The 25,700-nt window shown below is 36.6% G+C and overlaps 1 protein-coding gene and 1 long non-coding RNA gene across 3 annotated transcripts in view; one reads left to right on the forward strand and one right to left on the reverse strand.

Annotated features, from left to right (window-relative positions):
- LOC101744185 (frequenin-2) overlaps positions 1 to 25,700 on the forward strand; it is a 214,340-nt gene that overhangs the window by 35,885 nt on the left and 152,755 nt on the right. The gene's annotated exons all lie outside the window — the stretch shown is intronic.
- LOC134199784 (uncharacterized) lies at positions 10,057 to 12,708 on the reverse strand. The gene is made up of 2 exons (XR_009974408.1): positions 12,385 to 12,708; positions 10,057 to 12,040 (listed from the first exon to the last, which is right to left on the reverse strand). It is a non-coding gene; the product is annotated as an uncharacterized LOC134199784 (long non-coding RNA).

Consider the following 25,700-nt stretch of genomic DNA (forward strand, 5'->3'; position numbering starts at 1 on the left):
ATGTAGGTACATATGTTAGTCGCGAACCCTAATGATATATGGAGCATTGTACATTTTAAGCTCGGTGTGTTTCATTGTAAATTACCAAGAAATAAATAAAATAACATATCGTATAATATGAACGAATCCATAATAATACCTATTAATATTCATTTTATTGGCTCACGTGACAGAATAAACAGATGATCCTCTCAGTATTTATCATATTGACCAATTGCTGCGGCTATTATTAATACTAATCCATTGTTTACTAACCGCATTTATCAGTCTGGCCGTGACATAAGGATTAGGCAATAATCTCTACAACCTGTATTTAGAGTATATGTCATGCATACATTGATTTTTTTCATTATTTTAATTAAAGTATGTAGTAATTAAATTTAAATCGAAAAATCGGAATTATGCGAAACTAAAAACAATAGAAACGTTAAATCCATTTAGAAATTGTTAAGCTGGAATATAAACTATTTAAATTTGGTAGAGGGATGATTGTCTTCATGAGGAGGCGTCCTAAAAATACTTGGATGCACTGTTCGAAAGAGGATATGCGAAGAGAAGGGTGTAAGTGCAGAGATGACGTATGATATATCTATCGAACTGAATGAAAAAAAGTGGACCTACTGTGCTGGCCCCACAGGGCACGAAGAAGAAAGTGGGAATTATTGTCTTGTAACAAAAATTGTTCTGCAAAATACATAGTTCATGTCGTGATCGCATTAAGATGCAAGCATGCAAGAGAGATAGCGAGATGCTTGTGCATATCAAAAATAATTATTTTAATCGTATGTGGTGGATCATTGTCGAAACATAATTTCAAATATTGGAAACATATCCCTATTGATAAATACAGAAACAAATATGGGTAAAAAAAATATTTTTAGGACCTAATCGTTAAAATCGTCAGTCAGCAATTGTTGAAGTAACAATGTACAGTGTAATTCCGATTATCGAAATGTATTGTTTTAGAAAATAGTTATTCATTTCTCTAGCAATTTCCAACAAGTTTTGTCAAACTTCAATGAAATATTCGACTTCTACTTTTGCCTGACGATTAGAAGTACATATAATGTTCTTGCGTCTATTATGAAAACCCTACGTCATGGTTAGGAATGACAGACTCACCGCCTCCAAAGGCGGGACTGCCATTTACTATAGGCGGGCCCTGCACGTTGTCCCTCTCGATACTCCCTCGCTCTCACATATCGAGGCGTCAGTGTGCCGTATCTCGCTGACGGGACACCAGCCGATCGTCATCGCATCCGTTTATCTCCCCCCGGACAAGCCCCTTCTGAGCAGTGACATCGAGTCACTGTTCGGCATGGGAGACTCCGTCATCCTGGCAGGCGATTTAAATTGCCACCACACTAGGTGGAACTGCCATCGTATAAACGTTAACGGTAGGCGTCTCGACGCGTTTATAGACGACCTCACCTTTGAAGTAGTCGGTCCCCCAACTCCAACATGTTATCCGTATAACATCGCGCTCCGTCCGAGCACTATAGACCTGGAATTGCTTAGGAACGTAACTCTGCGCTTGCGTTCCATCGAAGCACTGTCAGAGCTCGACTCAGACCACCGACCTGTCGTTATGCAGCTCGGTCGCCCGCACAACCCAGTCACTGTTACGAGGACCATGGTGGATTGGAATAAGCTGGGCACGTGCCTAGCCGAAGCCGCTCCTCCAGTCCTCCCTTACGGCCCGGATTCGAATCTATCCCCCGAGAACACCGTCGAATCCATAAACATCATTACCGATCACATCTCTTCCGCGATCATTAGATCTTCAAAAGAAGTCGATGTGGAGGACAGCTTCCACCGCATCAGACTGTCCCCCGATGTTAGGAATCTCTTAAGAGTTAGGAACGCGGCAATCCGGGCCTACGATCGTCTTCCCACGCATTCAAACCGGATTCGGATGCGTCGTCTACAACGCGAAGTCCACTCCCGCTTAAGCGACGCGCGTAACGATAATTGGCATAGTTATTTAGAACAACTCGCGCCCTCCCACCAAACATACTGGCGACTAGCTAGGACTCTCAAATCCGAAACTACCGCTACTATGCCTCCCCTCGTACGCCCTTCAGGCCAACCACCGGCATTCGATGACGATGACAAGGCTGAGCTGCTGGCCGATGCACTGCAAGAGCAGTGCACCGCCAGCACTCAACACGCGGACCCCGAACACACCGAGTTAGTCGACAGGGAGGTCGAGCGCAGAGCTTCCCTGCCGCCCTCGGACGCGTTACCCCCCATTACCACTGACGAAGTTAGAGACGCGATCCACAACCTCCAACCTAGGAAGGCACCCGGCTCCGACGGCATCCGCAACCGCGCGCTAAAACTCTTGCCAGTCCAACTGATAGCAATGTTGGCTACAATTTTAAATGCCGCTATGACGCACTGCATCTTTCCCGCGGTGTGGAAAGAAGCGGACGTTATCGGTATACATAAGCCGGGCAAACCGACAAACGAAACTTCTAGTTACCGTCCGATTAGTCTCCTCCCGACGATAGGAAAAATTTACGAACGCGTCCTTAGGAAACGCCTCTGGGATTTTGTTACCGCGAACAAAATTCTCATAGACGAACAGTTCGGATTCCGCTCTAAACACTCGTGCGTACAACAAGTGCACCGCCTCACGGAGCACATCCTGATAGGACTAAATAGGCGTAAACAAATCCCGACCGGCGCCCTCTTCTTCGACATCGCGAAGGCGTTCGACAAAGTCTGGCACAACGGTTTAATTTACAAACTGTACAACATGGGAGTGCCAGACAGACTCGTGCTCATCATACGAGACTTCTTGTCGAACCGTTCGTTTCGATATCGAGTAGAGGGAACTCGTTCTCGTCCCCGTCAACTGACTGCCGGAGTCCCGCAAGGCTCCGCGCTCTCCCCGTTATTATTTAGTTTGTATATCAATGATATACCCCGGTCTCCGGAGACCCATCTAGCGCTCTTCGCCGATGACACGGCTATCTACTACTCGTGTAGGAAGATGTCGCTGCTTCATCGGCGACTCCAGATCGCAGTAGCCACCATGGGACAGTGGTTCCGGAAGTGGCGAATAGACATCAACCCCACGAAAAGCGCAGCGGTGCTCTTCAAAAGGGGTCGCCCTCCGAACATCACTTCGAGCATCCCACTCCGTAGTAGGCGCGCAAACACCTCCGCCGTTAGTCCCATCACTCTCTTTGGCCAGCCCATACCGTGGGTCTCGAAGGTCAAATATCTAGGCGTCACCCTCGACAGAGGGATGACATTCCGTCCCCATATAAAAACGGTACGCGACCGCGCCGCGTTTATTCTAGGACGACTCTATCCAATGCTTTGTAGTCGAAGCAAACTGTCCCTCCGCAATAAGGTAACTCTCTACAAAACTTGTATACGCCCCGTCATGACGTATGCAAGCGTAGTGTTCGCTCACGCAGCCCGCACCCACTTGAAATCCCTTCAGGTTATTCAATCACGATTCTGCAGGATAGCCGTCGGAGCGCCATGGTTCCTTAGGAATGTGGATCTCCACGATGACCTGGAGCTCGACTCTCTTAGTAAGTATCTACAGTCGGCATCGCTGCGCCACTTTGAGAAGGCGGCACGACATGAGAACCCTCTCATCGTAGCCGCTGGAAATTACATACCCGACCCAGTAGACCGAATAGTAAACCGTCGACGTCGCCCAAAGCACGTCATTACGGATCCTCCTGATCCATTACCGGTGCTTTTAGGCACCACAAGCACCGGTCACCGTCCTCGTCGAACCCGTCGCTTGCGACGAAGGGCTCGACGAGCGAACTAACCCATAGACACAGCCCACTGAGTTTCTCGCCGGATCTTCTCAGTGGGTCGCGTTTCCGATCCGGTGGTAGATTCTGCGAAGCACTACTCTTGCTAGGGTCAGTGTTAGCAACTCTCCGGTTGAGCCCCGCGAGCTCACCTACAAACGTTAGGGCGAAGCTGAAATAGCCTCTCAAGGCTATCAGCATAGGTAGAAAGGAAAAAAAAAATGAAAACCTTACTGCTATAAAAAATGTTTTATACCTTTTTGTTTGGGTGTAAAGTGCGACAATGGAACAGGTCGCACACAAAAGTAATTTTTCTACATTTGTTACATCACACAAAGGGTCAGTGTTGTCGTCAATCATGATGTACAGTGACCGGAGGACCTAGCGTCTACTAAATGGATTGCGGTCGTGCCCAGTTATGGCCACCAGTTTTCTTCGATGATATTTTTTTTATTAACCTTTGCTTGTAGAAGATCAAAAACCTTTATTGAAACTATCGCCCGTGCCATCAAATTTGCCACCGCTCAATCATAATATATAATAGGAGGTATGAATTATACCACGAAGCTACGAATAGCATTTTGATTTGTTTTAGTATAGCATTTTCAGAGTTATAGTCTTCAGTAAAATTAGCTATTTGCATTCGCTATCTCGACTTTTCTCAAAAACCATTTCGATGTCAGAAACAAACCACATTCATGTTGACGAAGTAAACATACTTCAACTATCGGAACTGAGTAATCTACGAAATCAAACAGTCCCTCTTATTTTTCTCGGCGTACATCGCCGTTCTAGTTACTCACTTGTTTTCTTAGGAAAATCATAAGGTTTTTCGTATCGAGCACAGCTAGAGGGTATCAAAAATAGTCTATACAAAATTTTATGAAGCGTTACTTAGGTTGTGTATGTGTTATCTGAGGCTAGGTCTCATTATTATTCTTAAGTTATTTAGAATATTACGATCTAAAGGTGACTGAATCGATTGTAGTAATTTACTACTCAAGTGAGCACTGTCTAATGACACAAAATAAAAAAGCTTGCACCGCACGTTATCGATAAAATATCAAATGTTTCATTTTATAGTAACATCAGAATGTAGAATGGCATATAAATGGAATATTTAAATATAGGCTTATATAGACTTGTTTTGAATCTAGGTATAACATTAATAAACTAATTAACATTAAAAAACAAATGCTTTTATTTAAAAGTTCTCTATAGACCACTACTCTTAATCATAAAAAAAAACTATGAAATGAAATTAAAAATCGTGATTAGAACCTTTTAAATAAAAGTATTTATACCTAATGTGTAAAATCTAAAACAATCCTAAATATAATAAATACTAAAAGCAGACGCTTTCATTATCTATGTAAATATAATGGGAAGTTATATATCCTAACTTAAAATCATAACTCACGAAACAGTGTTCGACGAGAAACATTTCCTAACAATCAAAATCTTTACCGTAATGTTTTTACTACAAACACGCCAAAAGCACTATCATACTTAATTACTCAGTATTTCAAAGAATTTTGAAAGACCTTAATTATTTTTAATACGATATTAAACTTTATTGCGATAGTTAATCGAACAAGCTATTACCTATACATTCAAAACAATTCAAGTAAATTTTATTATTATTTTAGGCAATTTATGAATCTTGGTCAGGGATAACTACAAGCAAATTATAAAATATAGAGCGAATTTTGTTTTTGATATTTAGAAACGTCGTCATCTAAATATTAAGTTTCAGTTAGCAATATGATTTGTACTCAAACAGGTTTTAATTCAGCGAGTAACAACAACGTTTATATTGTATGACATACAGTCATAGGTGAACAGAAAAAAAGTATCCAATTCGATCATGAAATATATATCAAATCAAATAATTTTTCATATGGATCTGACGGACAGAGGAAAATAAAAAGCTGAACAATTCATATGATTTTTACTGGTGAATGAATTTCTGGTGATGAATTTTCACTGGTGGTAGGACCTCTTGGGAGTCCGCACGGGTAGGTACCACCACCCCGCCTATTTCCGCCGTGAAGCAGTAATGCGTTTCGGTTCGAAGGGTGGGGTAGCCGTTGTAACTATACTGAGACCTTAGAACTTATATCTCGAGGTGGGTGGCGCATTTACGTTGTAGATGTCTATGGGCTCCAGTAACCACTTAACACCAGGTGGGCTGTGAGCTCGTCCAACCATCTAAGCAATAAAAAAAAAATGATTTCCCGACTGGATCACTTCTTGACTGTGGAATTCTAAATTTAGTAGAGAAAGAAACACTTATTTGTTGTTTAAAGATAATAAGCACGTTTCTTAACTTTGAAAACAAACTGACGGGTTGGCAGTAAGTTATAATAATGAGAGACAATATAAAAACAATTTAAGAAAACTACTGCTGTACTCGTATCGTTGCAAAAAATATAAATAAATAAATAAATATATTTTTCATGAAAAATAATCGTTTACAGAAGCAAGAACAGGCGACATTAAGACTCACCAGCACATTTTAGTCTAACAAAAAATGTATTACAACTATGTAATTTAATTTTTAATGCACAATAGATGACAGTTGAAAAGCGTCATTGTCTGGATTGGCGCGGGAAGCGTCCATAAGCCGCACCTTAAGTTACAGTCCCGTGACAGACAACAATAAATATTTTTACTTAGGTGCACTATGTTATTTAACGTTTACGTTGAGTAGTATTTTTACAGGTAGTGTGATAGTCCGAGGGTTTTTTTAAAAGTCGATTAGCTAAATCTTCTGAGGTAAGTTTTGAATTGAATTCCAACATAATACCTAAATTAATTTATTATAAATTTTTAAAACAGTTCGATCAATTTAGGTGCAGTCTCATATGCTTTGCCAGACTCGGTGAAGTGTACGAAGCTTTCACTTAATAAATCATTATGACTTTTAATTAAAAAAAACTAAAAATTACCTCCGACAAAAGCCATTTTAGAAGTGTGAATGTTAAACTCGTAACTCAATTTAAATGTAAGTTGTGGTAATTAAAAAAAAAACAAGTGCTAAATTCGAATCTTCAACTTCAATAAATTTAGATTGCATTTACCTTCAACCGTTTACCAAATAAGTGCTTAAAGTTTTTTAAATTTAATGATTATTAAAACGATTTGGTAACAAATGTCTGTACCAAGGTTACTGTTCTAGGTTTGTTAAAATAAAATACTTAAACAACCTCTGAAGTTACATTCAATTCGTTACACTTTTGACATTGATAAATTAGTTGGTACGGCTTCAATGGACACGAACTCAGCTTACCATTAAAGAATTGCGACGTGTGAATTTCTTATCGAGTACAATCTTTTCATTTCCGTTCGTTTCAGTATTTGTAACGATATTAACAACGATTATTTTGTTTTATACCAATTTTCGTTTAGAATCAGAGGCGGTTTAAAACCGTATTCTGCCATTTGCACTTTTATAGATCCGACAGCTACCAGATCATGTATGCATGTGCAGCATGAGTAGTGATCCCTTTCGAAGAGGAAAATTAGCTTAGAATAGCCTACCGAGTCTAATGAATAATATGTGACATAGTGAGTATATAATTCCGGGTCTAGGAATTTCCTTTAAATATTAAAATTATATACGAATACCCTCACTGTTTACAAAATATAATACATAGGTATAGTACATGAATGTAACATTTAGGTAAGGGATGCTCCTGCTTAAAAAAACATATTTAATATGTATAGTCTATATATATAAAAATGAATTGCTGTTCGTTAGTCACGCTAAAACTCGTGAACGGTTGGACCGATTTGACTAATTTTGGTCTTGAATTATATATTATTTGTGGGAGTCCAGACAAGGTTTAAAAGGTAGATAAATATGAAAATGCTCGGAATTAAATAAAAATATCAATTTTGTTTTCCCTTTGATGTATCCCACGTCGGACGGATTCCTTTTGTTTGTTTAAGTTTATTTGATACAAGTTTAGGTCTTTTATTTATCGATTGAGGCACTACGAAGTCGGCAGAGTCAGCTAGTCTAAAATAAAAATAATGATGAACTTATAATAATGATGATGAAAAACATATTAACGTATACGCTCTCATCGTCGAACTCTGATAGATACCGTAATATTTTTATTAGCATTTTAAAATGTTCTTTGTAACAATGTTGTGATGGGGTAAGTAGTCTCCCTCTAGAGAATCCCTGTCACTGCACAATATGCATTTTAAATGAGGTTACAGCCACGTACTCGCCCTTTTTCATACCCACGTACATATACATTTGTAGTTATAATATGTATTAAGTAAAATGTGGATAGACCCTTCTTTACAAAATATTTAAAGCACGACAATATTTCTAACTAAAACTTTGTAATTTATAACAAAAGGCTCCTGTATTTTTTCCGAAGTAAATAATGCTCAATGAAGTCTTAATAATAGCTTATGAAACTTCCGCTTTTAATGAATATCAACTGAGTCTATAATAACAATAATTACACACGATCGTCTCGCCCCAAACTAGGATTCTTTATGGGAATCAGAGCCTGAAAAAACGTACTAACTAATATAATTTCAATTAAATACATACATAGACAATAAATACGCGAGGATGTCATAGTTTCATGTTTCAAACCGAACTTATTATTGGTTTCTAGGAAAATCAAACGCACAGTACTAGTAGAGCTTACTGTACTTTGAGAAACAAACATAACTAAAGATCACAGAATAAAAAGAAACAAATACCATTAACTTACGAACGAGTTAACTAAGAATGGATACATTGTTAGTTTACATGCGGCCGAAATGGGAGGGAGAGGTATACTAGCGAAATCTCACTATTACCTACTAAGAGACCTTGGCTTGTCAAGAACTTCCACAAATTCTATACTTGAACGAGCATCCGCACTAGTAGGCTCTTGTCAAATTTGGCCAGGCAAGGAGAGGAGTACGGAGAACGGAGATGAACATAATGCACATTATCAGGGGCCCTTTAAACCTACACCAGGGTCGTAAGTCCACTAGCATTCTTATTATAAATTCCTCCCTCTGCAACTCGATGCATTCGGCCCGATGAATCAATTGGTTGCCAAAAAATCGTCTCACAAACAGCAAACCAACTTGTTAACCATACGACTAATAATTCGGTAGGCAACGGCTTGGCTCTGCCCCTGGCATTGCTGAAGTCCATGGGCGACGGTAACCACTCACCATCAGGTGGGCCGTATGCTCGTCTGCCTACAAGGGCAATAAAAAAAAATTACCCTGTGGGAATCGAACCAACCAATGGTCCAGCATTCAGAGGCGCTAACTGCTGTACCACCGAATATTCATTCGTTATATTTACATAAAACTATATAACTATATAACTGGGTATATTTTTATTTAAAATCTCATATGTTTTTAGATATAAAAAATAGGCAGAGACTTACTGGCAATTATGGTGTTAGTATCGACACGACTCGACACTAGCTTAACATACGGTCAACGTATTGGCATTTTTTTTATATTTATTGCCCTTGTAAGCATACGAGCATACGGCCATCCTGATGGTGAGCGGTTACCGTCGCCCATGGACGTCAGCAATGCCAGGGGCAGAACCAAGTCGCTGTTATCGTTAAGTTCTTTCCACAAGCCTCGTGAAGAAGGACGTGTCATAGCACTCGGGGAAATCCGAGAAGAGCAGCTCATTCCAAAGCCGGATGGTACGTGGCAAAAAAGATCTCTGGAATCGCACTGTGGATGAACGCAGTGGCTCAAGGTTGTGTGGATGAACACTACTCCGGTGGCGGGCGGTGCGATGGTAAAAACGAGATGATGGGATCGTGTCAAACAATTCCTCTCCCAGAGGACTCCCCATAGAACATATGGTACAAAATACAGAACTGAAGTCAATCCGCGGACCCAAGGGTTCCAAGTGATGATACACATGTGTTAACAGTGTCACTTTAACAAATGAATTTATTCGTGGTTGTGTTTATAAGTGACTAGCGACCCGCCCTCGCTTCGCTTCGGAAACATTAAAACACACATAAAACCAAAAAAAAAAAAAAAAAAAAAAAAAAAAAAAAAAAAAAAAAAAAAAAAAAAAAAAAAAAAAAAAAAAAAAAAACAAAGTAGCCTATGTTCATCAGGGACAATGTCGGCTTCTAATGGAAAAAGAATTTTTCAAATCGGTCCAGTAGTTTCGGAGCCTATTCGAAACAAACAAACAAACAAATCTTTCCTCTTTATAATATTAGTATAGATTAAGGTTCAAAAACCGAGAGTAATAAAAGAAATTGAACAAATTTTTATGATATATTAATTACCAAAACAAAACGTACATAACAACATCAATATAAAATTTAAACAAACGTATTGATAGCCAAACTAGGTAATTCAAATACCAGTACTTGATCAATTAAAAGTTTTACTGCAACCGCTCGAATAGGTTGTATTGAAAACGATTGTTCCTTAATCGTTCGATAAAATTATCAAATGCTCATTGCTTTCATTTAAATAGATATAAAAACTTATTTGAAATATATTATGTAATATATTGTTTGCAAACGTAATACAATAAACATGTATTGCATACTTTGATTTTATAAACATAAACAAACATATCAAATGCTAATCCTGGAAACTCTGGGATTCATTAGGCTGTCTCAACCATAGAACAAAATATTGTAAATATCACTTTGATACTACGAGTATTTAGTTCTTGATAATTGTACATTTGAAGTACTAAGTCCTTATTATATATAGCATCTTCAATAATATGCTCAATAATATTTTTTGTTCTTAATACTGTTAATCTAAATATTATATATCACCAGTTTATTATTTATTTTACGGTCTAAGATTTATAGTTCCATTATCAACAAAAAATCGAGCAATTGCGTGTCGAACAACGCTCAGCAAAGGGTTCCGTAGTCAGCACGAACCGCATGCAACCCTAACTAGCCCTTCTCTCGAACCACATCTTTTGGATAAGCAAATTTCCTTTGAATTTATTTAAAGTTCGAGATTTGTTTTCTGTATTTGACCACCGCGAGTCGTATGTTTTAAAGTTTTATGCCGAGGGTACACGTTTTAGAAGGATATTTCTAAAAAAACTGTTGATATTATTAAATATGTAATTGAGAACCATCCATATAATATTTTTTTTTTACTTTTGTAAAACCTTTGAAATCGTCGTAGGCTAAAAGATAAGACAACCGGTGAAATCGTATCTAGCGATGCAACAGTGTTCGAATCACGCAGGTAATTGGTTACCAATTTTTCTAATGATATATGTACTTATCAAATGTTCACGATTGACTTCTACGGTGAAAGAATAACATTGTGTAATAAAAATCAAACTCGCAAAATTATAATTTTCGTAATTACTGGTGGTAGGACCTCTTGTGAGTCCGCACGGGCAGGTGCCACCACCCTGCCTATTTCTGTCGTGAAGCAGTAATGCGTTCCGGTTTGAAAGGCGGGGCGGCCGTTGTAACTATACTGAGACTATAGAACTTATATCTCAAGGTGAGTGGCGCATTTACGTTGTAGATGTCTATGGGCTCCAGTAACCACTTAGCACCAGGTGGGCTGTGAGCTCGTCCACCAATCTAAGCAATAAAAATAAAACATACATTGATATAATAGAAAATTCACATTTGTATGATATATTATGTACATATCTAACGCGATACCTAAAATGCTTAAGCACTCTCGAATTTTGTCATCGTTTCCTTGAGTAGCATCCTCTATTTTTTTTTAAATTAATTTTAAGTGTCAGTTCTGAGACTAAACGCTATGTTTACAATTTTAATTGAAGCCGCGTGTGCATTCAGCTTAAAAAAAATAAGCTGTGAAGTACGGTCTGGACGAAATTCTATGGGTTTTACTACTTGACTACGGCACCCTATAAATTGGATTTTTATTTAGCATACATCCTTGAAAAATTAATTTAAAGAAAGTATTTACAAATCTAGAGAAGCTTTTGTACAAAATCGAGTTCATTCGAAAAAAGCGTAATAAAAACAAAAACGCTTGTCCTATTTTGTCATTCTCTAATGTACTTATTTAAAACAAGAACGCATTATTCTACATTAATGCGTTCTTCTTTTAAATAAGCACTACCGCAACATCTAAATAAAAAAGTTTTTAGAATTTAAAGTTGTGTATCTCTAGTATGTTTCTATTCTCTCTCTAGTGGATTTCTATGCAGTTTTACGGGCATCTGTCGACGAACGCAGCAAGCCATCACATGCATACTGAAACACCCCTCTCACCGGCTCCTGAATAAATAAACTCGGCTTTAAATTCAATACAAAGTCGTCTATTCGTGGAAACGCTACTCCATTTTAGGTCGAGAGACGTCGTTTTCCTGTTTACTAGTTTGACATATTTGCAACTAAATTTATACATTAGTTTTCCAATAAACGCAATTAGCGATTTTCGTATAAGTTTACCCGTGAATCTTGAATTTAGTAGTGTTTTTTTGTCTATTAGCGGCGTTTATCTTGTTGATGTCTATGACCTCCGATAATCACTTAACACCATGTGGGCCGTGTGGATGGGTACATAGTATTCGAATTTATCGATATCTTACACCTTATGAGTATATAAGTCAATAAATTACCTCTAATTGTTTAAACGAAATGTGTCCCCTACTATCCTCCGTTACTGGTACGAGGATAAAAACCACCACTATAACCTGAAAACAAAACTGCACAAAGCCTCGATTCGATAGGAAAAATCACGCGCCAGTGCAAGAACAAACAAACACAGCAAATTAACTATAAATAATAACAAAAATCAATGCAGAATATAGGAAAGCTGTGTATGCAATATATTATAACACAATTTGCAGACTTTATTTATTTAAATCATATCAACAGCGTACCAATACAACGATACAAATCTACTTAATCAATTTAATTAATAAAAACAGCACAATGGCCAGAAAATTATTATGAAATTTAAAAAGTGTCGTTTTCATTGTGACGCGGCGAAGTTTTATCTTGACGTTGCCACTGAGTGACAGGCCGGGCTGTTACACTGAATAAATTCTAATCTCCGTTCAACCATTTATTTTACTTTTGACTCGAGTTGTCGAAAGTAAAATATTACGGATATTAGGGACTAATCTAAAGCGAGATTAGAACTAATCAATTACTAATATCCTACTATGCTACCGATTCTTTTGCCACACTGCTCTTTTATAATATTTCAATTTTTTATTAGTAAAAAGTTTTAACTTTTTAATAATTATTGTATTATTCTTTGAACATATCCAGGCTATGTTATTTTTATTTAACAGATAAACTGGGAAGTACCACATTTGATATTTTTATTAGTTGGCAAAATCAATCAGACAGTCTATAGCTATAGACAGACGACGACTGACGGCGACGCCATTTTGTTGTCACTCTAAGCGAGACGTCATGTCTTTCAAACGTCGACTGAGTATTTAAATTCCTTCGTATTGATTTACTTGTGAATTTTTACGTTCGTTTAAATTGAGATCGTAGTACTTTCCCGTAAGCTTTATTTATTGCAAAATGCCAAAAGACTTAGAAGACAATCAAGAGAGATTGTGTTGCGGCTTCGTGACCGGTCTACAAAGGAATCTCGTAACGGTGGACCTGTTATAGCTATGCGTTAATTTATAGACGGTGTTGCAGTAGCATTAGGTAAAGTTGCTTAAATTTTGGTATAGAAAATAGCAAGAAAAGCTTACAGCAGCCGTGGCATTATTTTATAATACGAACAGGACAAGCTATTTTCGTACCTAAGAAAAAAAATAGTATAATGACAACCTACAATTTAGCTATTCATTAGACCATTTCAAAAAGTATGTCGCTTCATTTTGTAAACAGAAAAACGGCGGCATAAAGTATTGTATCTTTTATCGGTAATTACCTATCAAAAAAAAAACGGTTGTCTGTAAAGTCGGTTTACTGACGATAGTTGAACGTGACAACGTCATAAGAAAATACTGATGGAATGGTTTAATTTTTCAAAAGAAAATTTTAATTTTATTTGTTTGATAGATATTTTGTATGGACAATTGACACCACATTCACTTTTCACTGAACTTCATACTTCACAAAAACATGTAAATTTATTATTGTATAGCAGCTGTCCACCCGGATGCATCGCTCACTCAAGTAGGAGAGAGACAGATGTCGAACGCTGCCGAACGCGGAGGCCGATTGTGCCTCTTTGTCGCTCGTTGCGCGCTCTCGCTTGCACTTCAAGCCTTAACGCTGGAACGCCTCAATGAGTCATGTTTTTCGTGCGTGCAGCCGTCTCCATCGAATTATAAGACGTTGTCACGTCAATAATTAATTATACACCATAAGCATAGTTATTTCAAAATTACAATGTGGTATAAGTACATATAAGTACAAAACTAAGATAAATTAAATAAGAAATGAAATATATTATTATAACAAGGAAATGAAATTAGAATAGTTTGTAGAACAGCACCTATATAAAATTTTCAAGTAGATACTAGAGAACAACAGATACTGCTACAAGTAGAGCCTTACCATTTGCTCATTTCTGTTTAAAATTTAATCCATATTAAAAATATGAAAAGTACTACTTATGCTTTAATAGTTTTTTTTTTTATTTGAGCAATCAAGAGTCATATTACGCATATAAATAATACAAGCTTACCCACAAACTTCTTAAAGAGGTTAATTAATAATAGTTTAGAACAAATTATAATAACTTCTTCCAACACTACATGACGATCACGACTACTCTGTCAAGAGTGACACGACTGAGAAGAAGAAGAAGAAGAAGAAGAAGAAGAAGAAGATTTAATGAACAGAACAACGACATCAGCAATTTGAGTTTGAGTTTAAATAATATTTATTTGTCATAAAAATACATGAGTCACTTAAAATGAGTTATCGTGAAATTGTATATGGTAATATAGGGAGTTATGTATCCAGAGTGTTTGTCAGCGGTCTGGGTATTATACACAAGTAATGTTTCAGTTGTATTTTAAATTTGTTGGTGTTGTCGCATTCTTTCGAATCAGTTCGCGGTTTCATTGCGATGTAGCTGTTATGCTTCTTTAAGCAAAACTAAATCTCAACTATTAAAAAAATATTTGAATTTCGACTTTAAATTGAATAAACAAAAGCGAATCTGAAAATAAAACGTGGATCATCAATTTAACTCAGGGCCATGACTTTCTTACGACAAGTCACTCGGGAGCCCGGCAGCCATATTCAGAGAAAACCGAGGTGCGGGAAGGAGACGTAATAATGACAACTGAAACGACACCTGTACGCAATCCTAATATACATTTAATCAAGATATATTATAACGTAACTTAACTTTAATAATATGTTATTCGCAGACGAATTATATTCGTTACTTGGAGAAGAATGCCTATAGGAATAGACTGCGTACTTCTCAACTAAATATGTATATCTTAAAAAAAGGAATTTAGAAGACATATTACTCGTATACCTATGAATATGGATGTTGTTTGGAAAACACATTTCAGTAATCGCAGAGCCTTTAGATTGCCCTGAGCCACGAGACCTCTAGATGTATTTTTACCAAATACATATGTTGAAGAAGTGAGTTCATTAAAATAAATTAGGTAACAGTCATGAAAAAAGTTTATAATCTCACGCAGATTTTGGGTCTGGCGCATTACTCATTATTATTAGTAATTTCATTATTTTTTCACAATGATGTGTGGTTTTATTTTTCAGCGAAAATTAATTTTTTTTTTTAGTTTCTGCTGTTTGACTTTAGCATTCTATTTATATTGGGTTTTATTTAAGTTTCAAAGGCGATGTCCAGGTTGAGCACTAGTAAATGTACTTCACTTCAATCAAGGTTTAAAGTTCAAAACCTATCGCTATCGACGATTATAAAAAGACAATGCTACTCTTAAACCTATTTTTAATATTTATAGGATTTCAGAGTAATAATGATAAAGATAGAAGGACTCTAGATATCATGACATTTTGTCACCAGCAGAATGTTATTGATTTACTCAAGCAGTGACTCTGTTCTCCTGATCTTCTTCGCAATCTTGTTCGCAGAAAAACTTAATACCTAAAAGATCATAGTTTGAGGGATTTTCAACAAAACTACAAAATAATTATTAAATAAGTACTGAAAAATTTAAATATTTTTTCTTATAAACCAAACAAAGTAAAATAAGATAATTAATAACTGGTAATTAAAAACTACAAATTTAATTTAGACCAAATTTATAAATAATTAAAAAATGACGATACCGAACACAACAACCGAAATATTTAAAAAAACGATCATTTCAACATTTTTATCTTTATCTGTTTTGAAGTGAATTTTGTAGTCTATAAATTGACATTATTTTTCATGAGTCGTCGTAAATTTTTACGAGATTGCCGTTGGCTTACAATAAGGCATTGATAGTTGAGGCGACACTAGAGGTCGGTCGCAACGATCGCAGGAGTGAGCAACCATCTGTGACTTGATTCGATGCGGTGACCTCTCAGCCGCTTTACGACCCGATAAAACTCTACCTGAGAATTCTTTTAAATAACTAACAATGTTATCTGTTCTGTACGGATTTCCGACAGGCAATCAATCTTTCTTTCACTTGGCTGCTTTATAAGGTTTTATATGAATTAGAATAAATTTTATTAAATGAATGTGAAATTCAATTTGTTATGCTTTTTCGGTCTTTGTCATCGAGATTGCTATGCTTTGGGCGCCGGTCACCGGCCTCGTCGAACCCGTCGCTTGCGACGAAGGGCTCGACTAGCGAACTAACCCATAGACACAGCCCACCCCACTGAGTTTCTCGCCGGATCTTCTCAGCGGGTCGTGTTTCCGATCTGGTGGTTGATTCTGCGAAGCACTGCTCTTGCTAGGGTCAGTGTTAGCAACTCTCCGGTTGAGCCCCGTGAGCTCACCTACAAACGTTAGGGCGAAGCTGAAATAGCCTCTCAAGGCTATCAGCATAGGTAGGAAAAAGAAAAAAAAATGCTTTGGGCGACATTCTGTGTTCCTTAATATGGGTGATATAGTAATTGTATTACGAGTAAATTTAACCATAGACTCAAGCCATTGAGTTTCTCGCCGGATCTTCTCAGTGGGTCGCGTTTCCGATTCGGTGGTAGATTCTGCGAAACACTGGCCTTGCTAGGGCCAGTGTTAGCAACATCCCCGGTTTGAGCCTCGTGAGCTCACCTACACGTCAAGGAGAAGCTGAAATAGCCTCTCAAGGCTATCAGCATAGGTAGGAAAAAAGTATTAATGGTATTAAAGATGAAACAATAAAGTTATGGAACAAATTTGATTCAATATTAATTCAATATTAAAGAGCTTTAGATAAAGAGCGTTATAACAGATCACAATTTAATTTTTTTTGTTACCCCTGTAGCCAGACGAACGTACAGACCACTTGATGGTGAGTGGTTACCGTCACACATGGATGCCAGCAATGCCAGGAACCGAACCGAGCCGCTGCCTACCGCTAATTACTCTCCAGAAGCCTCGTTTGAAGAAGGGCATATCATAGAGCTCGCCAAACGCCGTGAAGGGAAGTTCATTCCAAAGCCGGCCGGTACGTGGTATGGAAAAGATCTCTGGAACCGCATTGTGAATGAATACAGTGGTTCTAGGTAGTATGGATGAACTCTGGTCCGGTGGCGGACGGTGCGATGGTAAAAATGAGTTGATGAGATCATCTCGCACAATTCCTCACAGCACCACCCGTCAACCTTTTAAAAATGTAATAACAGGAAAACCACCTGGAATATATAATACAATTTGTATAAACATCTCACCTAACATGAAACAGCTTCATTCGTGAGCAGATCAAAATACACACCAAAGATTTTCAGGTTACCTCTTTTAGAAGAAATGCCTCTCGTTTAGTAAAGCTTCAAGTGTCTGTTTCGACGTAAAATACAATACTTTTTCGATGAGCTTCTGAGTTTTACACAGAAATGTGCCGAGTTTATTTATGCTTATCTGTGTGTAGACTGAAATAAATGTAGTTTGTATTGTCGCTAAATTTGTTTAAAAAGACACACACATAATATGTATTCTAGTTTATTCTTCTCAAAATCTCAAATATAGTGAAATAGCATAACTAGTTTATAATTCGACAAAAGTAAAAACTACAAAATATAAATTAACTCCGTTTTCCAAAATATGATCTGATTTCTGGGAGTACTTATATCAACTTTAATATTTGTAATTAAATGCAAATTATCTTACTAGTTCTTTACTAGTAAAAGAATGATGGCGCCTCGGTCGCAAATATTAAAAAGCAATTTAAAAGAAAATCCTGTAATCTTAAATTTTACCAAGCCTTTGCTACTTAAACTGATTTGTATAATGATATAGATAATGACGTATTTAGGTAATGACAATGATTCAAAACCGTATAAAGTAATGTATTCATAAAGGTTCCAAATTATTATAACAAATGCCGAAAGTATCTACCATGAGGCTTTAACATTAATGTTGAAAACTGCTTTATCTTAACCGTGAATCTTGATGCCGATCAATTGGATCTTACACGATGTAATAAAATAAACAATATTGTAAAAAAAATATTGATAAAGCAATCCTTTGTCAAAGATCATTCTCGATGAGTGGTGCATATGTATGGAAACAGAAATATAGTAATATAATAAAATAATAAATATACGACACCAAATAGGCCGCGGTTTTATAAATAAATAAAATGAGCAGCTCTCCGTGAAGTTTTCTCAGAGCTATAAGATGCTCGTATTCATGTGAGATCCGAGTAAAATATTTAAGGTATCAGTAAGAAATCGATTTGACTGATTTTCAAATTGTAGGTAGGTATGGATGGTGATCAATTTAAATAGCCAGCTGAGACGGAATAAAAGGCTGTAAGGCAAATAATTCCGAAGGTGAATCTTTACCTCAGCTCAAAGACCTACCAAAAAAACGGGCTATTAAGAGATTTTTATTCGATAATAAGAACGGCACTACATATCTTATTATCAATTAAATACAGATTTAGATTTCTTTACTCTTCTCTTTTTCTTTGTCATGATCTGCATATCTGCATATAATGCCTTTGCCTGTAATAATCATATGAAATCTGTCACACAATTATGACATAAACATATTCACAATAAATTTATTAAAAACATAAAAAAAATAAACATATTCTTCTTTTCTTTATTGGATTAGTGACGCCGAAAAAACATAGTGTAGTTCAATTTGACGTAAATGCGTTCGGTTTTACGATCGACCGTGTGACGTCAACCCTCTTTTGGTTTATGAAGGCATGGATTGGTAAATCGAGATAAATATTGAGGTAGAATAGAATGTACTTTTTATTAATTTATTTTATTACGTAGCTAACTAACCCGGTCCGTGAACTCTTAACTCCGAAACACCAGGTATAAAGCGATTACCGGTGTCTATCGATATCACAAAATTAGTGCCGAGCCAGTTCATGAAGCAAAAGTCTTAATTACATCGTATAATGGCTATTCCACCTATAATGGCTATTTTCGAAGCATAGGATGGTGTGGCACAGCAGGATGGTAAGTTAATCCAGATGAATAACGTCATGATTTATTAATACTTGGAAGTCGTCTCCCCAAATCTCCTGTTTAGGCAATTGGAAATTGAATGAAAATATACTGAAAAATGGATAATAAAGATTAAGAATTATTAGAGAATCCCAAATGCCAATCCGACGTATTGAAAGCTATATGGTGCAAACAATAGCCTACTGCAATAACAGTACAAAATCAGGTTTTACTCGGAGCCCTGTGTTATGTATGGGAAATAGTAGTAATAATAATATAATTGACCTTCTGTTCGACAAATATGGGTCATAAAGCTGACCGCGCACACGCAATCACTTCAACGTTTCTTTGGTGATATGGAGTGTTCATATTTACAATTCTATTTAGTAGCACAATGGAATTGTTCGTGTCCTTGGAAAATATTCTTGCTGACACGCGCATGGGTGAGTACCATAAGGCGCAACCACCACCTGCCGCGAAGTATTCGTGTCGCTCGCCGGATCTTCTCAGCAGGTCGCGATTTCGATCCGGTAGTATATTCATTCGCGAAGCAGCTACTTTTGAGTTGTTAGGTCTCCTTCGGAGGCACTCGGGCAGATATTAGCAAATCCCGCCCCCTCCTAGCTGAGCCTTTGCACGCTCACTTGGTCTGGTAAAACTGGAAAGGTCTCCGGCCCAACAGTAATCCTTCAAACATAAAAAAAAAGTATTCGTGTGAGATTCAAACTTATAATAGACACAAACCGTACAACACCCGGTTGGCGGTTACGTACTTTACCAAATTTTATAGAAATAAAGAGCTACCTTTCCTACAGCACAAATTGTCAAATTACGTACATGGGGCCTTTTCTGTTTCCCAACAATTTTATGAACTTCATATAATACGTGCCGCAGAACAAAATGTGAAACCACGTGTTCGTAAAAAGTGAACGTCGCAACCTAGTGAGTTAGCGGTAGGCAGCGGCTTGGCTCTGCCCCTGGCATTGCTGAAGTCCATGGGTGACGGTAACCACTCACCATCAGGTAGGCCGTATGCTCGTCAGCCTACAAGGGCAATAAAAAAAAAGATACTATATTTATTGTCATGTACATTATAAGATTTTGTAAAATTTTTAGTGTCTATTTTCAAGAGAGCATTTATCTATTTCTCTAAGTTATACAACCCTCTGTATAAAACCAATGCCGTTCCTGAAAGATGACGGCTTTTAATAAATTTGTAAAAATATGTCTATTCAATTTCATTATTCCAGACACACTGCTAACAAAATTGACCAATTTCCTGCACGCACTTATCGTAAATACAAAAGAAATAGCTTTAGAATAAACGAAAACAAAAGACACGCTTCGGATATTCTGATGTTTACTGTTTGCGAAAAACTCCCGCGATGTTTCTTTTGTGAGGTTTGAACTGTACGACTAGAGGGTGATCGATGCCGTAAATGTTTCTCATGATACCGTTAATAAGTAAATTTATGACTCATTGAACCACAAATAAATAATAAAAAGTATAAAGGTGCTAAAGTAGAAAGTTGCTGTTTTAACGTACTGGTCACATTATAAAAATAATAAATTTTAAGTGCCAATGGACTTTGTATCCGGCTAATATATAAGAATAAAAATAAAAAAAAAATTTTATTCGGACTTCTTGGCGGGAACGAGAGGAGTGAGGTTGGTGATTTGTTTTATTTTGTCTATTTAGTGTTTCTTTAGGCTTAAATGTGTAATAACGGTGGTTTATTAACTGTTTAGTACCTGTAAGAGTGCACAAATGTGGGAAAATGAAACAAGGCCGCTGGACGTAACTTCTCGGGATCCTCCAAAAAGTCCACTGAAAAAATCTCAGTAAATTACCACCATTTTACTGAGATTATGTTTCATCCCATATCATCTCATCTTATTTCATTTAATTTCATCCCAGTTGATTAATGTCTCAAATTAATCATCTTTATTTAATTTCACTCCGTATTATCATTTTTCATAAAAATAAGAATATAAATTAAAATAAGAATTGACCTAAAGGTCTTAGTAACCAGGTCGTATAATAAAGTCCCTTAAAAAAAAATTCACAAAATCTATAACATTCCAATATTTTTGTGTTTCTATTAAGCTAGGGTATTCTATAATTGAAATGATGTAAGTATATATATAAAAATGAAATGCTGTTCGTTAGTCTCGCTAACGCTAACGATAACTCGAGAACGGCTGGACCGATTTGGCTAATTTTGGTCTTGAATTATTCGTGGAAGTCCAGAGAAGGTTTAAAAGGTGAATAAATATGATAATGCTCGGAATTATATAAAACAAACAATTTTGTTTATCCTTTGACGTATCCCCCGTCGGACAGATTCCTTTTGTTTGTTTTAAGTTTTTTTTATACAAAAGTTTAGGTCTTTTATTTATCGATTGAGGCACTGCAAAGTCTGCCGGGTCAGCTAGTTATTTTATAATCAGTTGTTTTTACATAAAGTTTGTTGCGGATAACCAAACGGCTTTTAATTTGGCTACCTTCAGTTTAACATTCAGGTTTTCCAAAGTTGTTATCGTTGAGGCTTCTCTACAATGTGACCTTTCAAAAGTCAGAAGTCTAGACACATATTATTAAGCTTAAAAAATTATAAAAGAGAACTATTTCTATATACTACTATATAGAGTATAAGAAACAACGTATTAACTTCACCCCCGTGCTTCGCCGCCTCCACGTTAAGATTATGCACCTTAACTGGATTGTCATCCATATGAATGAGCCAACCATGATAAATATACAAATGATTCAGTATAAAAAGTAATATTTTGATCCATACTGATTACTGATTTAACTAAATATAGAAGAAGTATTATATATCAAGAGTGGCGAAATATGGGGTGATTATTGCATATCACGATCGTAGTAATAGCCCGTAAAATAAACAAGTATTTCACGTTTTAAGATGTATTCGTTGGGTCGATTGAGTGATATAAAGCACACTTCTATAAATTAACGCTTTTAACGAATTTTAATGACTCCGTTGGCTCATGAAACTATAAAACATGCTCTTTCGAATTTTTTCATATTTTATGTTTGAAACAGCACAGGTGCGGAACGATATCACTGCGGTCATCCTGTCGAACGATATGTATTCGGATTTTATTATATTGTATGGCCATCAAACAGGATCTACTCTAAAGCTATATATCGCGCAGGTATTGTGAGGGCTGTTGCATCAATTGCATGCTCTTTACCGATTTCACCCGCAGTTCACAGCTTTCAGTTTTATGAGTTCCAAGTTTTTCACAAATACTAAATTATTTTTTAATACATACTCATAGTTAATTTTATCAGCTGAATCATTAATCTGGAAATTATTTCGCAGTCATCGTTACGATAGTATATCACTTCGCTTCAACGTCAACTTCACGTCTTGATAATTTGGTTTTCTAAATTATTATTAATTTCACGTTGGGTACTTCGAGAGAGACTGTCATAGGAGTGAGGCTAACATTAGATATTATAAAATAATAATATAAAAATAAAACAAACAAAACCCTTTATTTATTTCCTGGCACAAAGACTTATAACTGCTATGAGAACTTACCGAGTATACATATACTCGGCGAGTTCTGGATAATCTTTGTTCGAAGTTTGTTTAGACGAGTCTTTAAGTAGTAAGAAAAAGTTAGATGTGTTATTATTTGGCTTACCCTTAGATTTCTTGCTGGGGTTGAGAACACAATTAATAAATACAAAAAATACAACCACTGTATCGTTATTGTTGGCCACAATAAATGTAAATACATTTACGAATTAGCTTATACGAACAATGCTTCTTAATCGTTCTGGGCGTTTGGTAGCTAAGAGCGGAACTGGCCTTGTAAAGCATAAATTAAGTTTTCAGAGCCCTGCCAAGTCTTCACAAATAGCGATATTTAATTACCGTAGGTATTTTTTATAAATACAAAGAGTATAGGAATTGACTAAGACTGCGTTACGGCTAAACTGAAACTCTTTGCGTAAAGAGCACTCTGGTATGTGAAAACGTAATACTTTGGGCTATAGCCATATTTACCCTTTATAGCAAATATAGACTTAACACGAGGCATAGTTAAATAATTACAAAGGAACTGCTTTGCACCAATTTTCTTTTTAAGTAAGATTGCTTGCAATTAGCTTTTGTAGTATTCAGAGTTCTTGTCAAAATGCCTCTTGTCACCGCTAGCGGTGGTCGTGCTAAGAAGGGCTGACTAGTACCAATAATACTCATTGTCTGTGGTAACTTGAGACTAAGGTGTGCAGTGCCGTAAGTAGACCACATAAAACAGAGCTGCTACAACAGGCTTATGGCCCAGATGGGCTGATATCCCAGCCGTGGGCTCCGATGCTCTGATGGAGGAAGTTTCTTGCATTGCGAAAGTGTAATAAGTTGTAATAGACGTAATTGATGTAGAATGAAATGTGAAGGCAATTTTCTATCTAGAAGAGTATCAGTTTATGGGGACGACTACACAGAGAAAGAAGAACTTATTTCATTGCAATTCAGACTACGACTTCATGATATATATATACTTTGGAACGGAATTACCTTATCGCTCCTTTTGCTTGCGGGCTGAGTGAGGGTAGAGGCGATAGACAAAAAAATAGTCACAATTAAAAACGACCAAAACAACTAAAAAACTAATAACTTTTTGGAGTGATTTTTGAAGCACTTCCTGTGATCATCTAGGGAACTAAATTTTTTTCTGTCTATTCATTCTGCTGTCAATATCTAAATTTATTTTAAATAATTAATAATAAATTAGTGATGTATTTTTTTTATCAAAATTCCAGAAATTTTTCGTATACAAATTTCGTATTCGCACATATTTACATTTTATGATTTGTTGAACTATTTTGCACTGACTCTTTATTTTTTATTTAATCATTACTTAGTACAAACCCCATAAAAATATAGCAAAAGGAACTCGGGTATTCTAAGAAACATCTCTCTTTTTTTAAACTACGTTCCAAAATAATCTTCCCTAAGTTGGAACATTCTACTCTGCAAGATACCTCCTCCTAATATTGAATATCTTAACAGTATAACTGGGATTAGGAATCAAACCCAGACCACTCGACTAGCGAGATCTTGGTTGGATCACCGACCAACAGCATTGTGAACGTGAAACTCGTCACGAGTAATATGAAATCTTTAAAAAAATTAATGGCACTTAGAGAATCTAATATCAGTGCAAAATGTTGATTAAAACACACAAAAAACCAGTAAGCATCATTAGTCGTGTTGGCAGAAATTTTATTAAGAATCCTTTGGTACAAAAAAGCAGTCATTATCAGTTGGACGTCGACCGTTAAGCACCCGGGGGGTGTACCGAACCGACTCTAGTTAAGCCCGGGAAACATTAAAGGGACTGTTGGGTTTTACAATTTCGTGTAAGGATGTGAACTTCGTGTACTTATCTGCAAATGTTACTTTGCAATAAACCGAAACGAAGAGAAAATCTTGTAGCTTTATTACATAAAATCCAATCCGGATCATAATTCGGTTTGCAATACAAAAATATAATAATAGTACTTATGCTTTGTAAATACATTATGTTACTTCATGTCTGGTACGACGGTTGTGTTGCTAATTAGTTCCATGTTGCGCAATCTGGAGACACGTTGATTACAGACATTGTGAGGTTAATTTACGGTTCTATGTATAGGTATCTACATTATCCTGCACATATGTAGGTACATTGCCTGAAGACGAACCCAAAAAGTACCGGAATCGGTGACTAATAATGAGCCATACTGATAATTTACTTGTGATTCCGGTATTTAGTATAAACTTTCTCACTATTATATGCTAATGCCATTAGATTAGATTGACATACCATTAATAATTGCTATGCCAATTTTGTTTGAAGGCTTCTTTAAAGCCGGCTAAAAGATTCCTAGTAGCAGTGAGTGAGACTGGTATGAGATCCGAAGTTGAGAGCGATCGAAGGTAGCAGAGATGCTATCATTATTAATTGTAAGTACTACTCGAATTATTGTCTTCTTCGAATTGGAATTTAATGGTAGAGCAACGAATCTTTCGGTGCTTTAATAATTTAGTTGCTATTTTATACTGTAGTATTCTTTTATACTGTATGTTTCTTCGTTGGGGTGCGTAGTTCGTATGTGACAACGACGAAAAGAACAATCAAAATCAGAATTAAAGTTTAATAGAGATAATAGAATTAAAATCCGAATAATTTATTTTGCTAAGTGGCATCCAGCTATGTATAAATTGTATTTGATTTGTGTCCGGTACCGAGCATTGTTGCCAGAGCGTGCCAGGGCATATTCGTAATGCTCAATACCCTTCTTGGAATCAAGTATTTTATTTTAATGCGGTGCGTGCGGTTGATACAGTTGATGCGGTTGTTACAGTTTGTACGATAGGACAGC

The sequence above is a fragment of the Bombyx mori genome, chromosome 1 (assembly GCF_030269925.1).
Source record: "Bombyx mori chromosome 1, ASM3026992v2".
In the NCBI taxonomy this organism is placed as follows: domain Eukaryota; kingdom Metazoa; phylum Arthropoda; class Insecta; order Lepidoptera; family Bombycidae; genus Bombyx; species Bombyx mori.